General features: G+C 36.0%; 1 long non-coding RNA gene across 1 annotated transcript; it reads left to right on the forward strand.

Moving 5' to 3' along the window:
* LOC105508774 lies at positions 1-16879 on the forward strand. The gene is made up of 3 exons (XR_001001325.1): positions 1-240; positions 16142-16310; positions 16560-16879. It is a non-coding gene; the product is annotated as an uncharacterized LOC105508774 (long non-coding RNA).
* The last annotated feature ends 1060 nt before the right edge of the window (positions 16880-17939 follow it).

Here is a 17939-nt window from a genome sequence, read left to right on the forward strand (position 1 = left end):
CCTCGGTGACTCCAGCTCTGCCGCTGGGCATGCTCCAGCGCCCCAGAAGGCAAGGGACAGTCGGGGACTGGGGGTCCGGAGCCCTATGGGAGGCGGGCAACACCTGTCGGGACCCTAGGGGTTGTCTCAGATTGTGACCTGGGATTCTGCGCCTTCTGATTTGGGGCAATGGACATCCTTTAGCCTCCAGCCCAGATTCTCCTACCAGCTGCCTGGGTAATGCCAGTGGAATTCCTAAAGGTTGGTTAAAAACAATAATAACTGTAATGATGATAAGAATCTGATACTCACTTTTTTTTTTCCTTTTCTTTCTTCCTGGACACATGTAGGAAAATCTTCAAATCTTAAGTCCTTCTTTCCTTTCTTCAACACAACTCTCACCCATTCAAAGTAGGTTTACCGAGCACCTACTATGTGCCAAACACACTGTGAGGCTCAGAGAGAGGGTTGCAGGGGAGAGAGACTAAACCAGTCAAACCTACCAAATTCCCTGGCTTCAGGGAGCTTATGTTGTGTGGGAATTGGGAGCCCGGAGCCTGGATACAAATCAATGAGTCAATGTAGCTCTTGGAAAGTTGAGTTCTCGTGGATAGAGAAAGTCCGCAGTTCATCCAGATGCACTAGTGCACATGGTTTTCCCTGGGGCCCCTAAAGCCCATGGACCACAAACAGTCTCCAAGTCTCAGGCACAGGTTGTAGGAGATTGCTCAGCAGAGAAATGGCAGGAGTGAGTTGAATATTTAGGTGTTTATGGATTCAGCACAAGACAGGTCCAGCAGAGAGGACAGAGAATGTGGGGCAGTGGGGTAGCACTGAGTTGGGCTTTATTGGCTAAGGACTGGCTCCCTGCTTTCAGCCACTCAGTCCATTAATTAATCACTTCTTAACAGAAAGGCCTTTGTAAAATGGTAGGAGCTGTCGTCCTGCTTTAGGAGTTTCTAAAACATGAATTATAATGTTGTCCTAAATTTTAATTGTAACAATAGTTCCTATAAAGTACATATTTTAAAATAAATATATAAACAATCACCAGCAGAAAGATAGAATTAGAGGTGAGTGGAGATCTTGTTTTTCAAAAATATATTCCAGTGCATATTGTGAATGACCTATTTATTCTGTTTCAGGAGAAAAAACTTTTTGCTAGGAATAACTTTGCAAGTTGCAAAAGTATAAAGCAATTTTTTAAGTGAAACACCAGTATAATAGCTATTGGGCAGCTTATCCAGTAGTTGTGACAATCTAGATATTCCCTCACATGTAATTTTTTTTGGAAGGAGGGTGTCTGCATTATTCAGAAAATGTTCCCATTTTTATATTTTGCTCTTCTGTTGATTATTTGACTATATTCATCTTTTCAATGTGTTTCCCTTTTGGACAGTCTGCTTGAGTTGAAGGAATTTACTTTATTACAGAGATATCTGTCACACAGGATAAGTATATGCTAGAGGGAGTTATCCTTTTATATAAGATTACTTACTTGATTGAGTTCAACTGTTGAACTCGCATCTACGTTCTGAGTTCAGTATAAAACCCACTTCATTGCAAATAAAGACATACATTATTATATGATTCATGTGCTGTGGGGGTCTCTGTGTGTATGTGTGTGTGAATTTTTTTTTATTTAAAATGCTTCTTTGATTTAAGTATTTGTCTTTGGGAATGGGTTGTTATTTTGTCAAGCTAAGAACATTTTTAGCTTTTGAGATCTAGGTTAAGGGCACTGATTAAAACTTAATCACGTGTAAACGGATTTTCCCAACTTAAATACTGTTTTTATTTTTTCAATGTACTGCACTTGAATTACAGTATAAGATGTTCTACCTCATTTTCAACTTAATTTCTTACTGAAGGAAAAATCCTAACGTCCAAATAAGAAATGATGGAATATCTTACACCTTAGAAGGGAGTATTTGTGGTTCTGTTTTTATAGTTTCTAATGATGTTATATTTAAAGAAAAAATACAAAACGTCCATTCACAATCAAATGTCTACAAAATTTTAAAAGCACTAAAGTAGATATAACCCTAATGCAGTGTAGATATAACCCTAATGCAGTGTAGATACAAGGGTTCTGTACCTGACTAGATGTCAACTGATTGATTTTCTTGCTCCATCAGTGCATGAAGGTATAGAACACAGTGAAGTCACTTATCTCTTGCTTCTACCTACCTTTTTACCTGTTAAAATTAAAATGTTTAGACCGGGTGCCCATTAAGATATTCTCATTCTCTAAATTTTTATGATGATATGTTGATGTTATATGTCAAATGCCTGTCCTCTGAATGAAAAATTATTTGTATACGTTTAAATTTTAGTGGAAGAGTCAATTAAATACTTAGACTTTAAAAAAAAAAATCAATAGATAAGTTAAATAAGTTAATTACCTCACAAAAGGCCCTTACCATTCACCACATTTTCCAGTGCTCTCTAGTTTTACATACACATATAGTCACAATTTTGTCTTGATAATGTTTAGAATTCAGAAATCTGAAATTTAAAATGCATTTACAAAGTATCATTTCTGAATACAAAAATCTATTAAAGAGAGATTTTTAAAAAAGATTCATAGAGTATTTTGAATATTTTTTATGTATTATCTTTGATCAGCTAATTCATAGACAAGTATACATTTTATAACATTCATATAACAGTAAAGGAAGTTTTTCTACCCTTTTCATGGATAGAAATCAGACTCTCATAACCAAAAAAGAACTGGAGAGATCACCTAGCAAAATTCCTTCTATTTTGGGTTATACATATCTGAACCTTACAACACATGGCCATTTTATTCAGGAAGATTTCCTAGGATTCAAACTCCATCACTTCCTTCTGAAAATGGATTGCCTCAAATCCTACTTTCAGGTTCACATGTAGACAGAACTCACAACGCTGCTTTCTCAATATGTTCATTTGGGTTTCTGAAGTCATTCAAAAACTTCCTCACATACAACATTGTGAATATCTACAATATCTTTCTTTCTCTTGTGGTCTTACCCTTTAAAAACAGGGTGTCAATGCAGTACATCTCTCTTTACCTAGAAATATTAAGGTGGATGATTGAGGACAGGTTATGAAATTTAGATAACAATGGAATTAATTCAAGATTATCATTATAGTGTTTTAGTATCTGTGGCAAAATTAGTTGTTCTAGACATACAGAGGTCATCTATGCAGTATTCAGTCTTCCACCTCAAATAGCAGACACAAGACCAAAGAACCAAAATTTACTCTAAAAACAACCAAGTAAGAAATAAGGCCTAGCTAACAGCTGATATGTCAGAAAGACAAATGTCCCTTGAGAATTTGTGAAGTAGGATATCCTTTACAGACAAACTCTTCAGTTTCAGATAAATTAGACAAGGCAAATAGTACTCCACAAGCAGCTAGGTGCTAGAATCCCTCACTGCATTTTCCTTCTCTTTATTCTCCTTCCTGATGTAAACCTGCAGTGTCACGTAAAGGCCACCGTGATGGGGATTTCCCTAGCATTAGCCAGTCCTCGATTGAGTGTCTATAATGAGCACAGCATCAAGAAGACAGAGTTCACGAGCTGTGTCTTCAGAGACTTGGCCTGAAATGTGCCCAATTAGCTCTTTGCAGATGAAGAAATAGCTTTAGTTCACATCTTCTGCTATCATTTGGTTTCGATTCACAAATGACCTCTACTCACCTCAATTGGCTTTTGAATTCCCCAAAATGCATATCATGTCCCTGGGCAGAAAACCAGTATGCTGAGCAATCCTCATAAACAAGCTCTATTGTAGAACCTCTAACCAGTAAACTATATCAGGAATTTACTTTTAAAGAAAAAAAGAAGAAAGAAGTAAAGGCACTATATATATAAGTGATACCCATGTATATTACCCATTCTGTTCTGAGATTCTTTCAGTATCAGTAAACTAAACTTTTTGTCAGTCTCTGTCTTTGACAGGAAGGCTTTCCTGTTATAAAAATTCATAGCCCAATTATGATCTCTGGTGGAAGCAGACAGAGTTGCAATATCCTGAGAGTCATTCTTGCTCTCTGGAGACCTGAAGATATTGACAAATTGCTCATGCCTACTGAGGTCCAGCGTTGTCAAATCTCTTTTTGTGCTGTATTTAAAACCTCACATCTTCCTTTCACCCCATAGCCCTTCTGTGTCATATATACAGGAATTAAGACAGTAAAACAATGTAGATTATTTTCCTGTGTATGCTTTTCTCTATATACATATAGCTGAATTGTAACACCAAAACAACTTAAGAAGATGAGACATTTACATGCTGTTGTTATGTTTATCTACCAGATGCCCAACAAGGGACATGTGTTTATTTATTTTGCTCTTTTTTTTTTAAGAGTCATCATTTAATGAATTGGTTATGTTGGCACAGTAAAAAAGAAAAAACCCTTCCATCTCTTTGAGCTGATATTAATGGTATTTTTTCCTGATTTTCACAACTCTTTAGAAATAAAATAAAGTTTTCTGAATCAGATCTTGTCTACAAATGACAGAGGGTTGCTATGTATGGAGGAGTATTTAGAAACATTGGCATGACATTTGTCTTTTTGAGATAATGTCTGCCTGTGATGAATAAATTTCTTTGAATCTGGCATTCCTTGTTTCCATAACCAAGACAAGATTCTCTAATGATTCAAAATAATCTTCCTTTATTCCTTGAAAAGTACAAGATTACTAAGCCTTCTATTAGAGGTAGATTTCATAGTGGTTACCCACCTTCTTTCCTTATAAAATTCCCAGAATAGCACAAAGCACATTTCCCATTCTGGAATATCTTTTACAAACTGAAAGAAAAAATTCTACTGGAAGATCTTGACTAATGTTTGGAAGGAAACATTTTCATCTTTTTTAACACTTCCATTTGTTTTTAAGGATTTAGTACTAGATTCAAATTATCCCATGAATTTTCCTCTAGAAAACAAGAGATAGTTGAGGACTCAGGTGCAATAGCCCTAGAGCATCCACTGACATTAAAGAGTCTCTGGCATTGTCTCTACCAATTGACTTTCTACCACTGGGGATTTTCCTTCCACCATTGCCAAAGGAAACTTGAGGACGAGTCCTTGGGTTCCTTTCACCACGCAGAGTCATGTGATTATATAAATAATAGTTTCAGGATACCAGGAGAGGCAAAGTACATTGAAATAAGACACATTAAAACACATCTTTCAATACTGAACATGGTTTAATTCTGTTTAATCTATTAGACACAATGAGTTGCTTGCTAGTGTAGATCCCTTGTTATATTCATCTGTCTGTCAATCTGTCACACATCTGTATCTTTTTGGAAGAATAAGGAAATGTTTAAGTCACTCAGTTTCTCTCCTGCATATCTAAATATTTACTAAAGTCACAGATCTTTATCCAAATCAAAGAAGAAAGAGAAAGAAGGGGAAGAGACAAGGGAGAGTAGTAGGAGGAAAAGAGATGGAAGGGAAAAGCCAAGAGAATATATTCTGAAGTTGTTAGGGATGTTAGGGTGTAGTAAGTCTCATTGGTTTATTAACACCTTCATAATAATCATGAAATGAAATACCATAAATCCCACTGGTTATGCCTAAATATTGCTCCTGCCATTGGTTTTCTATATATTTGTATAATTTTAGAATGCAGTCAAAAGTGTAACTTCCTCATTCCTCTGTCGGTAAGTTATACTTGATATTACTAATTAATTTCAAACTTACCTTGCCTTGTAATATTTTATCATTTGTTACACTTACCAATTAGACAGTAAGCATCAGTGGAGGAGGAGGAGAGAATCTATAACACAAATGATAGTTCTTACAAATCAATGACTAGAAAATCACCCTTTAGTTAGCAACTTGATTTACTGGGCAACACTTATAAGAGTATTCAATCTTAGTTAATAGGACTTCAAAAGCCTCACAGGACAAATGGGCAGTCCTCTTCTCTTCAGGGGTCCCCTGATCTTCCACATGGAGAAGGCATCCACTCACATTTTCACCTTCTCGAATACAACTGATCTATTAGGACTCAACACCTTTCACAACCTTCCCATCGCAAGTTTACCGGGACTTTCTTCTCTCACTCTTTGTAGTGTCTTATCTCTTTGCACAATTGCATGCATTTAGTTTGTAATATCAGGTTGGTGCAAAGGTAATTGCATTTTTTTGCAATTAAATATAATAGCACCAGCACTTTGGGAGGCCAAGGCGGGCAGATCATTTGAGGTCAGGAGTTCAAGATCAACCTAGCCAAATGGTGAAACCCCATCTCCACTAAAAATACAAAAAAGTTTGATGTGGTGGTACATGCCTATAAACCCAGCTACTAGGGAGGCTGAGGCAGGAGAATTGATTGAACCCAGGGGGCGGAGGTTGCAGTGAGCCAAGATGGCGCTACTGCACTTCAGTCTGGGTGGCAGAGTGAGACTCTGTCTCAAAAAAAAAAGAAAAAAAAAGTAATGGCAAAGTCACAATTACTTTTGCACCAACCTAATAACTTGTTCAGCATACTAATTGTCACATGTGCCATCTTATCTTTTCTACTAATATCAATGCTTAGAAGAGAGGAATTCTGTTGGGGACAGAGTTAATTGTGTGTGTGTTGGGGGTGTGGTAGGTAGGGGTCTACATCAGTCTCCTTGCCTAAGTAGGGGGAATCTCAGAGGAAATGTTCTCTGGAAAAAAAAAACTTTATTCACCCTCTCAATATTAAGCTCTGTTAGCATCTCCTACAAGCTTGTATTTTTTATTTTATGGAATAGGATCATCCAGGGAAAATATATTTTCTCTTTCTATTGTCCTAGAATATTTTATTTTTCTTTACTTGATATGTAGGAATTATATAATCTTGATCTACTGATGCTAGATATGAGTAAGAACCCATCAGATATTGCTTGGTTCTGAAACATCAAGTAAAAGCCAGATAAGCTTGAAATTTTCTACTGCTTAGGAGCAGGTACTATGTGTTATAAAGTACCAAGTTCCCAGTTCAGAGAGCTCATAGAAGAATTTGGAGAGAATTATGTTTGCACTATCACTCCCAATTTATTTTATTTCTTACCTAATATATAAACACTATACTAAATTTGGAGGAGGAGGTGCTATAATGGGCAAACCGCAGAGGAAATATTGAAATTGAATAAAATAATTGTTGTTGTAAATATAGCTTAAATTCCTCTAGACTATTTATACACTGCCAAAAGGACCACAAAGTCAATAGAAATTTCTAAGATTATGCTCAATCTCAGAAGATAGTTATTTTTGCTTTACATCCTCTGCACACATATTAAATAAGCTTGTTTATCTGGTTTGCTAGTTTTAGGCAACATATTTGGAAAGTGGGTAAGAATTGCTGATAGATGGAGTACACAAATATGGCAAGAAAATAAGACACAGAATGATATAGAAAGTAAAGAAAGAAAACATTGGCCCCTCCACTTAAAATAATACCAACTTACTACCACTTAGTGTGGGTGAAGGGGAGGAGAGGCAAGTATTTTTATACAATTTAGGAAGATCTTGGAAATAAGTATTTTTTGGAAAAATAAAGTTTATTCTTAAAATGAGGACTTTAAAAAAAGTAAAATCAGGCTTGGCATACTTTTTTTGAAAGGGTTATTTTGGGAAGATAGGCTGCTGTGATGACAGCATGGTTTTAGGCTACATAGAGAATTAGACACCAGAACCAAAACTACAACATTTACAACAATTCTAAATAACTAGATACCTTTACAAATCCCTAAATACCAAAAGCCACACAGTGTGTGTGCCTTTGGTATCTATGTGGGCGAATGCGGAAGAAAGCAGTAGGGCAAAGTACAGATCTGATAATTACAAATTATTTAAGAAAGGAAGTCCCAAATAGTCAATGAGTATTCACTAGAAACCACAGTGGGCCAATGTAAGAACACTCAATAGAACAAGGAGAGATTTCGTGCATTCCAACACTGAGTAAAAGGGGCCCTGTGGAGAGCCTATTTCTCAGCAGGAAATTGGTCTCTCATATTTCTGCATTTCTTATCAGAAGGAAATGTCCTTTGTTTCATAATATCTTTTAAAGAATATTTGTGCAGCAATTAACCTGGAAAGAAGGACTAATACCTTCCTCTGGAGTAAAGAACAAGCATTATTGCTCTTCACTATAAAAAAGATAATGTCTTCCTCTGGAACAAAATAACAGTAACAATAACAAACATGCTTACTCCCCATTATAAAAGATTTGTGTTTCTTAAGCTCAGGGATCTACTTCTATACTACAGCCTACAGTGTGGGTAAGTATCCATCTGGCTCAACCACCCCTCCCACGGGACTTGAGGAGAAGAAGAACTCACACAAATACACTCATGTTCATCCTACTTATTGGACTATGAGTAATAAAACTCTTTGCCTCTGACCCCAGAGTCTCATGTCTTTTGCCAACATCCATAAAACTGGTGGGTTAACTCATTAGCTTGTAAGCAGTATAAAATCACAGATGTTTCATTGTGCTTAGCAGGCCCATGTCAAGGTCTTAGGTGGCTGGTGCAGTCTAGATCCTGTGAACTCTTGAAACAAACCTTCCAGGCATCCTTCCAACAGTATATTTACTGTTACATAATAAGAGAAGAAGGATCTCCTTTACGTTGAAAAGTCTGTCTTAATTTTTACCTATCTAAAAGTTCAAAAAAACTAAATTTGTACAAAAATGAGCAATTGAAAACTATCAAGGTCAAACGCCATGTATGTAAAGTTTAGCCCCAAAAAGAAAGTTGCTACAAGAAAACATAGAATGACATTCCTAGGGACCAGAGACTGGCAAATTGTAGCCCAGAATTCAACTCCAGTCTACTTTCTGTTTTTTAGAAATAAAGGTTTATTGGTACATAGCCACTCTTATTCATTTACATATTGCTTATGACTATCTTCATGGTGCGATGGCAATGTTAAGTATTTGTGACAGGCCATATGGCCTATATAGTGTAAAATATTTACTGACTTGAACCTTACAGGAAATTTACCAATTTCTGCTATTGACAAAATAAGCCTGCCAAAAAATGTCATGCTCAAAATATTTTCAGAAGTGTAACATATTACTTTAAAATGAGCTAAAGGACATTAAGAAAATCATGCAACACATAAAAAAAATAATCAGAACTAGAAAAAGAGATCAAACTCAAGAAAAAAATGGAAATAAAAGAAACAGCAGAGTAGGAATAAAGACTAATCTAGCAGGAAAATAAGAGAATATAAGCACAAAAATAACACTTTAAAGGAAATCAAGTTGAAAAGGAGAAAAAATATTTAACACTAAAAAGAAATTAAGAAATAAAGAAACAGGTTTCAAGAAAATGTGACATATATTATAGATGGCAAAAAAGATTCATGAATGTCATGGGAGTTCCTCAGTGAGAAAACAAAGCAAGGAAAAAAAAAAAAAACCCTCAAAACCATCTGCGTGCGGTGGCTCACTCCTGTAATCCTAGCACTTTGGGAAGCTGAGGCAGGTGGATCATGAGATCAGGAGTTCCAGACCAGCCTGGCCAACATAGTGAAATCTCGTCTCTACCAAAAATACAAAAAAGTACCCTGGTGTGGTGGTGGGCACCTGTAGTCCCTGCTACGTGGGAGGCTGAGGCAGGAGAACTGCTTGAACCTGGGAGGCGGAGCTTGCAGTGAGCTGAGATCACACCACTGCACTCCAGCCTGGGCGACAGTACAAGACTCTGTCTCAAAAAAAAAAAAAAAAAAAACCTCAATACTAAAATGTATAAGAAAGTAATCCTGAAATTTTAAAAATCCATTTAAACTTACTGAAAAATCACATAGTATAACTGTTAATATTAATATAATACAATCAACACCAAGTAAAATTAAGAAAGAGGAAAAAAATTTATTTGGGCATCTAGGACAAAAGAATACTTGACTTAAAAAGGAACTAAGATTATTATTATTGAACTTTCCTACAGTAACACTTTATCTTAGAGAGAAAAAATGAAGTAACATATTTAAGATATTCAAGAAAAAAATATGGACCAGAGGTTTTATATTCAGTAAAACTGAATATCAAATATAATGGTCATGTAAAGACTGTTACCAACATGCAATCACTCAAGGAATATTGTCCTCATGGGACTTTTTTTGAGGAATCTTCTAGAAATGAGTTTCAGAAAATGAAATTAACAGGAACATTGCAATTAAATAAAAAAATAAAAATCATATATGTAATTTTAAATGTTTTAATAGTTACCTGAAAAAAAAGTAAAAAGAAACAGAAGAATTTAAATCAATGGTATATTTTATTTATCCCAACACACTAAACATTTTATCATTTTGATATATAATCTGTATGAAAATTATCCGAGATTTTACACTGTTAGTACATTTCCAATATCCATAAAAATATTTTATGCTTACAAACATACCAATTTAGATTAGACATGTTTCAATTGTCCAACACCACATGTCACTAAGAGCCATTGCGAACAATCCAGAACTGGAGAGATATAAGCATAAAAATTATGGTGGATTACATACTTAGTTATTGTAGAATAAGACAAATTGAGTGTTAAGTGGGAAAGAGTACATAACAGCTATATTATCTACCAGTGTAGATTTAGTACAACCAAATGGAGAGAATGAGATGGCATATGCAAGAAAACATATTTTCAATATTTATAATGGGTGGTGGCAATATTTGTATAGTTACTGTTGTGTGTATAATATTAGAAAAGTAAATGAGTAATTATGAGATGTTCTAACTCTCTAATCTCCAAGACTTTAAGAACTATAATTTTCACTATAGATAAGAGGCAAATAGAAAAATTTCCTTTAGAAAATAGCCCCGAAATTGAATTGGAAATTTTGATTTGGAGATATCATTATTACCTCATTCCTAATGCACAACAGCATTAGCAGTGAGGCTATGCTTCCCACAGCTTATGCTAGGTGAATGACTGAGTGCAGCCGGCAGAGATACTGAAGCAGTCCCCTTAGGGCTTGTGGGAATCCTCTGTTGGACAGCTTTGGTTTGAGAACCCTCCTAAATATTTCTTAGACCTGAACTACAGTTTGAGACTCTTTCTATCTATTCTCCTTTCTTCCCATTGACTTTCACAGCAGTAAAGCCTCACAGTCTAAAGGATACTCCTGCTTTTTCCATTCATTCTCTTACTCCCTCACAGACATTTTCTCCAATAACTTTCTTGCACATCTAGTTGCACCTGCTTCTCAGAGGACCTAGATTAACTCGGTCTAAAAATAATGACCGGCCTAGCATAAATTAATTGTCAAATAAAATGCAGGGTGCTCAATTAAATTTGAGTTTCAGATACACAACAAATAATTTTGTAGTATAAGTATGTCCCAAGTAGGTGACTATGTGGCTTGTATTTTTATGTGCTAACTTTGCCAACCCTAATAGCAATGACTATCACTTGCAACCAGATTGTGGTGTTAACAAAACAAAACAAAACAAAAACAGAATTTCTTAGAAAAGTGGCTGAATATAGATATAAGAAAAGAAGCATACCAGATAAATCTGAAACATTTTGTTATGAACTCACATGGGAAGTATCAAAGACTACTAGTTCAAGAGGAATCAAAAGTTAACCTTGAAAAGCCTCTACCTGGCTGAAGAAGGAAAAAATAGCACTTCAATAAGGATAAAAATTACAGTGCATTGGGATCCATCAGATAAATTTAAATCCTGATTGATCTTCTGAGGAAGATAGGGAACCAACTTACTATCACCAAACCTATCGTAAAAACCTCAGTTATGTCTTTTTAGGAGTTATACCACTGGGTAACCAAATTGTAGATGAAAGGAAGAATTACCTTACATATGAAATTATTTGAGCTAATGTGTAAAAATAATGGGTAGAATTAGAGTATTACCATTTTATAATCACCAAGAAAATAACCAGCCTGCTGTTAACCATCGGTTTGCCTCCTGATGACTCAGTGCTACCTATAATGTTGCAAACAATATAAAAGCTGAGTTTGATCAAGGGTCCTGCTGCCACTTGCTGGAAATGCAGAGAAGAGAAGAACATGTAGATTGGTACCATGAGTACATCAATATACTCACCAAATCCACAGTGGGGCAAAATCCGCAAGCGGCCCATATTTGTCAACAGATTCATTCTAAGGGAAAGGAGTTTGTGGGAAGAAGGGAGATGATATGTTGATGATATTGGAGCTAAAAGACATATCAATTTGAAAATTGATGACCACATTTTAATGCCTCAGGATGTTCACTTAAACATTTATTGTTTATTATAAACAATAAAAATGCAAAAAAAATATAAAAGTCAAGATGGTGGTTATTTTTGGAGAGAGAGAGGACAGAGAATGTATAGAGACTTCTGGATAGCTAGCAAGGTTTCATTCTTTGACATATGTAGTGGTTAAGATGATATTTGCCTTATAATAATTTTGTGTGGTTTGCTGTATCTGTGTTTCATTTTAAAATAAAAGTTTAAACAGTGCCTAATAGAGTTTGTGGCTCTTAGTAAACACTCAATAAGAAGTAGCTATTAAAAATATATAAAATAAAAGACAGAGACTACACTGAGAGCAGTTCCTTCTCAACCGTTATTTTTTAAAGTGATGATAAACCTCTAGCTCTCTAGGGTCATGCTCTCTCTCCAGTGTATGTACAGCTATAAAATTGCTCCTGCCTCTCCAAAATGTGTTTATGGAATTGAAAGCAGAATGCAGGCACTGTTTATCCTTTTAGACCTCCTCAGAATTAGCAAACACCAAGACAAACTCAAGAAGTTGTAAAGAGAATGGGAATTTATGTCACTGAGATCCTCACCGCAAGGCCATTAACTCATTTCCATACTGGTAAATACTGTATCAACTTAGCCTGCATTCTGCCTTATGGAGAAAATTGTAGATTGTGGTCTATTTGTTGAATTCCAAATTTACCTGAAAAAAGCAATGGGTCCTGGTATGAGCCCACTCTTTCTTATTGATTGCAGAACTAAACAGTCTATGTGATATAGAGAACAATTAATGCTCTTCTTAGCAGGGTTTGTGGCTTCAGGTGACGATGCCTCTTGCCTTTGTGAACTCAGTGACAGGCTTGTTTAAAAGACTAGTATTCAGTCTGCAATTTTCTAGCTGCAAATGGGGTTCTAGCTTGCTATTTGAGTTGAGCTTCAATTAGTATGGAAAGGATGCCTTCTCCTTATGTGTCTAAGATTTCTTTCTTATACAGTACCTACCTTGGCACCATCTCTCCTCAAATTGCCAAGTCTTGACACAGTGGGCTGTGTCTGAGGGTCCAAATGGGGTTTCCCTATCTGCCAAACAGTGCTAAAGTCTCTAAATTTGTACATCCCTGAGGACACCCACTCCAAATACACATTCTTTTCACCTAAAAACATTTTCAAGTTTATTTAGATTCCTCAAAGAAGCCATGCATCCCTGCCCACTCCCCTGAAAAGTGATTTCTTCAGTTTTTCATGCCCAGAGTATTCAATTTCTACACTATGGATTTGTCACATATCATTTTTATCCTTATATTTTTGAGTCTCACACTACCATTCTGCCACGCTTTCCACTCTACCACTCTGTTAGTCAATTCCCATTTTTATTTTTATTTTTGAGAATAATAATAGTGAAAGTAATAATAGTTCACATTTATTGAATGTTTAATGTGAATCAGGCACTGTCTAATTATTTCAATTCAATAATTCTAGAGCATAGAGTCTTTCCTTATCTCCATTTAGAATCTTGTACACCAAGATCTAAAAGATGTTTCTGAAGCTTGCCCAAAGTTCCACAATGATTTAGAAGCATAGCAGAGGTTTGAACACAGGCAATTCTATTGTTAATATCCTTAATAATGTCTTGTCTTGGATCAAAAGCCACAACAAATAGCTGTCTGTTTATTTTAATGAATAAGTTTTCATAGAGTGCCTGCAGTAATGACTTTTTCCTTGGCCTGGAATTACTGCTAAATATACTACATAGATATATATATATATTTATATATATAGAGAGAGTATATTATGGTATACTCTGGTATAGTAGATATACGATACTATAGATATACACACGTTATATATGCATATATATACTATGTATTGTATAGTAATATATGCAAATATATGCAGTTTTTCTGTCCAGTAAAGACATTAGACTTTTATAGTTAGGTAAATCTGTCACAATGCTAGAAGTATTTTGTATGAACTTCGTTCAATTTATCTAGCACAAAGTATATCTTAGTCCCTACGCACTGTTACAACAAAAATGTCATACACTGGGTGGCTTATAAACAACAGAAAATGATTTCTCACAGTTCTACAGACTGTGAAGTCCAAGGTCAAGGCTCTGGCACATTAGGAGTCTGGCAAGGTCCACTTTCTAGTGTATAGGTGGCACCTGCTGTGTCCTCGCATGTGGGCAGGAGCAAGCTACCTGTCTAAAGCATTTTTATAAGAACAGTAATTCCGCTCATGAGGGCTCCACCTATGACCTAATCACCCCTCAAAGGCCCTATCTCCTCATATCATCACCTTGGTGATTTCAAAATATGAACTTTGGGAGGACACAAACATTCAGACTATACCAGAGTGATACATAGTAGATATTTGACAGACTCAGGTTTTTTTTCCCCCCCTGTTGTCAAATTTATCTGTAGGGTAGAAGTGTGCGAGGAAAAGACTTTATAGCATCCATAATTAGGGAACATAAAAAACTATGTATTCATCTATATTTAAGATATACTCTCAATGTTTTTGTTATAATTTATTTTAGATAAGTAACAAGGCTTTTGTAAATATACTTCAAAGAGAAATACATGATACAAAATAGAAACAAAATATCAGAACTGCTATTTGGACTTGGAGTAATCCTAGAATGGTAGTATAATGGCTCTTAATCTTGAGTGTGTTTCAGACTGTCCCACTCCAGATCCACTCCCAGCAGGAAGATTCTGATGCGATATTGTGCAATTCAGAATTTTGAGTTTTTTTCACCTTCCTACTTGGTTTGAAGTAGGAGATTCGGGATCACACTTTGATGAAAAAGTATGTAGTGGTTAAAATATGAGAGTTGGAGTCAGAAAGACCCCGGGGTCATAGATTCAACATTTACTAGCAGTGTACTTAACTCTTCTGAACTTCAGGGTTTTTTTTTTTTTTCCCCCCTGAAAATGCATAATAATGGTGTATGTGACTCATAGTGTTATGAGAAAATATATGGAAAGTACTCTGCATATTGCCTAGTACATAGAAAGTTTTAATTAGGTGTGTGCAAGTAATGGCAGCAGTGGTAGTATACCATGCTGTAAAACTGTGGGTATTCTCAATAGTATATGTCATTAGGGAATTGAGAATTAAAACAGCAATGAGATACAACTACATATCTAGTAGAATGCTAAAACTGAAAATACTGATAACACTATATTCTGACAAGAATGTGGAGCAACGGAGACTCTCATTCGTCGCTGGTGGGAACGCAAAATGGTACAGCCGCTGTGCCATTCGGTTTGGCAGTTCTTACAAAACTAAATATACTCTTACTATATGATCCAGCAATTGCACTTCTTGGTGTTTATCCAAATAAATTAACCATTTATGTCCACATGAAAACCTGCACAGAGATGTTTACAGCACTGTATTTATAATTGCCAAAACTTGGAAGCAACCAAGATGCCCTTCAGTAGATGAATGGATGAATAAACTGTGGTATATACATACAACGAAATATTATTCAATACTAAAAGAAAATGAGCTATGAAGCTATTAAAATGCATTGATAAATCTTAAGTGCATATTACTAATTAAAAGAAGTCAATCTGAAAAGGCTGCATACTTCATAATTCCAAATACGTGACATTCTGGAAAAGCAAAACTATGGAGACAGTTAAAGGATAAGTGGTTGTCATGACTTTGAAAGGAGGGAGGAAGTGATGAGTAGGCAGAGAATGGGAAACGTTTAGGAACAGGAAACTATTCTGCCTGATACTGTAATTGTGGATATGTCATTATACATTAATCAAAAGCCTTATTTTATCTCTTTCTTTCATTCATCTTCTTGCCTTTCTTTTATTTCTCCTTTGTTTTTCTGATATACATATTAGAAAAGAATGGAAGCCAAGAAAGTGTATGTACATAATAATTACAAACCTTTTGCTCGCAAGGCAAAGGGTTAACAGTGCAAATTTTTCTTCCTGTTTCCTCAGGAATGCCTCTAAAATGTGTGAATAAGCTTCAATCAGACTGCCCTTCCCAAAGAAAATAACTATAAATGCTGGAAAAACTACAAAACAACTACCTGAAGGCACTGGTGAGTGATAAAAGCAGGCAAATTCTGGAAAAGAGTCAACACTTGGAAGAAGGGAGCCACACTGGGTGAGTTCTTTCTTTTTAAAGCATCCAGCTAGAGGAAAGGTTTTAGCCTGCAACTTGCAGAGCAGTTAAAACATCATTTAAAGCCCAGCCTAATTTTCTGATTCACCCATGAACTACAAACATGGGTCAGATTCCAAGCAGATGTTTCTTATATTTAAATATATCAGTTACAATTTTCTGAATAATTGTGTACTCTTAACTATTCTACATAACGAGAGTTAAGTGACTTCTTCTTCTGAATCCTAACAGGTGCATGGGGAGGGAACAGTGTCTCTACATGAGAATGGCCAAAGAACAAGATATGTTTCCCAGTAGAGAGCAACCCTAGAGAGAGGGAAGTATGGGTCAGAAAAAGGTTTACTGGTTCCAGGGTAATCGCATTTATTTCGGTTGCATTGGTGTTTCTAAAAAAATATGCTTCAGTTCCAAGTTTCAGGAATTGGTTGGTGGAGAATGGGGATCAAACAGCGATTCAGGAGCTTCCTTGCAAGTAACTGAGTGAGCCAATCAAATAATTTATGTTTAAATCTTTCGCTGTGTTAAATGTTGAAAAATAAAACAGTGAATTCTATCCTATGGTGTAAACAGCCTTTATGATTATCCAATATAGGGCAACATAATAGGTCTCAGCATGAAAGAACTCTGCATTTTCTCAGCCACTTTGCTTAATACAGTGTGAAGTGGATCTAGGACAGGGACACACACACACACACACACACACACACACACACACACACAAACTTAAAAAAACAAATACCATTCTTCCGAGATGACATAAAGATCTGGGAGAACGAATCTCGCGATTGGCAGAGGCTGCATCTGAGATTGCTCTGTCCTCTACTGGTAGTGGGATATGAACAGAATGAAATTCCTAGGGGATCCTTGGGTATCCGGGGAGATTTCTCCAATGTGGTACTTAGCTCTTTCCATGATGCCATGTACCTTTATGCTATCAGATAATACAAATGACCTAAAATCTAGGAGACTAAACTCTGTTGAGGCATGGCCATCCTCAGCAAGATCAACCCCACTGGACTCTACAGCGCATTTGGCATATTGAGATCCCAGTGCATTGTACACTTTTGTGCTTTCTATGGCATTAACTGCATAATTTTAGAATATAGCCTTGTGGAAATTATGCTACATCCTGGATAGTAAGTCATCCACTAATCAGATCCATTTATTTTGCCTCATATTTTATCTACTCAGGCATTCTACAATATCTTAAAGATATCCTTAGTGTTCATGTTGCCATTGTTGTTTTAATAATCATAATGAACCATTACTTCCGGTGGCCTAAACATTTTCTCTAGTTTTATAACGAATAATTTAACTTCCATCCTCTGAAAGGGGCTATCATTTTGCTGTCCAATCATGGGCTACCAACAGACTTTACCAGTAGGTATAAATGGTGTACCCTTCTTGCCTATTGCTTCTGACCTTTATCGAGGGCCACTTCAGCTAGCCTCACAGCACCATGCTCATCCACTGCAATCATGATATGACCTACTGTCCCTCCCAGAATCAGGTAATATCCCAAGACATGTGAATCTAGCTGGGAGAAGAATTAGGCTTAGTATCTACAGAATGAAAAGGTCAATGAAAGGGAGCCTAATGCTGGATTTTTTC

Source organism: Colobus angolensis, unplaced genomic scaffold (genome assembly GCF_000951035.1).
Source record: "Colobus angolensis palliatus isolate OR3802 unplaced genomic scaffold, Cang.pa_1.0 Scaffold168, whole genome shotgun sequence".
In the NCBI taxonomy this organism is placed as follows: Eukaryota; Metazoa; Chordata; class Mammalia; order Primates; family Cercopithecidae; genus Colobus; species Colobus angolensis.